The sequence below is a fragment of the Anarrhichthys ocellatus genome, unplaced genomic scaffold (assembly GCF_004355925.1).
Source record: "Anarrhichthys ocellatus isolate YVR2014 unplaced genomic scaffold, GSC_Weel_1.0 scaffold34, whole genome shotgun sequence".
Classification (NCBI taxonomy): domain Eukaryota; kingdom Metazoa; phylum Chordata; class Actinopteri; order Perciformes; family Anarhichadidae; genus Anarrhichthys; species Anarrhichthys ocellatus.
In genome coordinates, this window is record NW_022280064.1 from 1,200,195 (window position 1) to 1,202,719 (window position 2,525).

The window sequence follows — 2,525 nt, forward strand, 5'->3', positions numbered from 1 at the left end:
CATAGTAAATATGAATCTATCTCTATCTCTATCTCAGGACTGTGTTGGTGGGGTTTGATCAGATCCAAATCTAAAAAGTGAAGCCAATGCCAAATTCCCTAAAACTTGCATTCTTTCTAATAGCCATCAGGGGGCGACTCCTCTAGTTGTAAAAACTAGTCAGATTGTGTAAGTCTACAAGAAAACAAAACTAATTCTCACTTGATTTATTACTTCAGTAAACATTGTAAACATGAGTTTCTGGTCTCAATCGCTAGTTTCAAGTCTTCTTCAATACAGCATGATGTTCATTTAGTAAATGATGGCCCATTTAGATTAAAATAGACCATAAAACAGGGTATGCTTTATTGACAGGTCGCTACCACAGCATTGTCTGGTCTGGGAGTGTTTTGTGTCTGTCTGTTTAGAACTTTAACTCTTTCAGAGCGTGTTGAGCCGTTATGAGACTTTGATTAAAATGTTCCTAAAACCTGATTGGGGAATCAAAGTATAGGTGACATCATCTTTATCCAACTGAGCCCCGCCCACTTCAAAGCAGTGAGTACAGCAAAACACAAAAACAGGATTTTTCTTTTGCCTTACACAATAGCGTTGCTTTAACTATGGCAGGAAATGTGATCATGCAGCTCATAATAAGAAGCTAATTGAGAAAATGGCTGTTTTTCATTTTGGCTCTCCAGGTCTATTTTAAAACTTAAGAAAGTTAAAGTGACTAATTTGAGTGCCACAAAATGGCAGAGTGCTCTCACTGACAATACTGCCGTTCACATGAACTAACCAAATCAGCAGACATCTCTGGTCCACTCTGAGTAATGGTAGTGGCTGTTTAAGAAACGTTCTGTGGCTGCTATCCTGGGAGATTTATGAGAGATGACAATCCAGCCACCCAATCATAATCTCACTTCTATTGGTATTTATTAATACTTTACTTGTATGACATTTTTTTTTTATAGTTTGCAGGCTTGCCATCTGCTTCTAACTGTAGCTCCTGAATAATTCATTTACATAAGGGGGATTACTGTACTGTTATTGTCCAGTGCTTTGGATACTGCTGCCTGGTGATGGTTTGGAAGAAAAAACATCCTTTCTAAGAACATGCGCTCAGTGAAAGTAAGCGCATGCATGCAGGGAGGGTGCACGCTGTATTCTCTCTTTGCGCGCATTGCGAAGCGTACCGGACTCTCCTCTCTCCAGCCGCGCCTGCCTCTCTGAACCTCCCCCCACCAGAACTCAACTCTCTCTCTCCCTCTCGCACAGACCAACGGGAGAAGGTGTTTTAACTTTCCGAAGGCGACAACATTTCAGTCGGCTCTCAAGGTAAACGCTTTGTTTGGGAGGGAGACCTTCATATTTATAGAAGAGAGAGAGATAACGAGACTGTTAACGGCGGCGCTTTGCCGAGCGGAGACCTGTTCTTGCCGAAATGATTGGCTGTTTCTTCAAATGAAAAAGTCTGAGAAATGTCTATTTCCCTGGGCGACACCGTCAGCATCCCAGCCACAATGTACAGGTGGAAACAAGCGAGTGTTTGCATCTTCCATACAATATTTGGATTGTTAAGAACTCAAAAGGTAGGAGATTAATTCATCAATTGAAGCGAAAGCTGCCCAGATTTTTCAGTTTGCTTTAAATAGCGGGCGCAATGATCTGTTTTAAAGCTGTAAAACGTGTGAAGGTATTTGTTTAACGATGGGTCGTAAATTGCCTTTACGCAGGATATGTTTTTACATTTACGCGCATGTTTAGATGTCAGTGTTTAATAGAGATAACTGGTAAAGTGTCGCATCGCATGTGTGTTGTGATGGAGGGTGTTGTTGATAAAGAACTCTGCACACAGTTCCCACCTGCGACTGCTCGATCCCATCCCCTTTTCTTTGTGTGTGTTGTGGTTTGAGGTATGCTTTTAACATGAAGTCATCAAGTCTCTCTGGGGGCTCTGGACTGTAATAGTGTCTTTTTTCTGTATTGAGATTGGTCTGAGAGAATATATATATACTTATATTTTATCAAGAATATTTTTCTCCCTGTAAACAAAGACAGCCAAGAAAAAAATATCCAAAAGCTTGAAAAGGAGGGGTTAAGTGTCAATTCAGGATATTTTATTGATATTATCTTAATTTTTATGCACGCAGTAAGTTGTTGTTGAAGGTGTTGACAGGGATACATGTTGCGGCCAAGATTTAGCAGCTTGGGCAAAATAAAGAGGCATGCAGCAAGGAGCTTATGCCCCCTCTCTCTAATACACACACACACACACACACACACACACACACACACACACCTATCAATCCCCACCGTTTCCTTCTGATCTGCCCCTGGTGTCTGCAACAATTGGGACTTTCACAAGTGATGTCAGGTCTGATCGCTGCTTGAACTGCAGTCCTACTAGAATGAGAAAACCAGAAAGTAGCTGGTTTTCTACTCACAGCTTCAGCAGTTATTTTTTGAGGAAAAAAAACAGATCTATCTATCCATCCATCTATCTATCTATCTATCTATCTATCTATCTATCTATCTATCTATCT

The 2,525-nt window shown here is 40.8% G+C and overlaps 1 protein-coding gene across 2 annotated transcripts in view; it reads left to right on the forward strand.

Annotated features, from left to right (window-relative positions):
• The first annotated feature begins 876 nt into the window (after positions 1 to 876).
• Positions 877 to 2,525, forward strand: part of syndig1l (synapse differentiation inducing 1-like) — a 30,663-nt gene continuing 29,014 nt past the window's right edge. Inside the window, exon 1 of one of the 2 annotated variants that reach the window (XM_031866022.1) lies at positions 877 to 1,571. The gene's annotated coding sequence lies outside the window, so the exon portion shown is untranslated. The remainder of the gene's footprint in view (positions 1,572 to 2,525) is intronic. The other variant, XM_031866023.1, reaches the window with a different exon arrangement.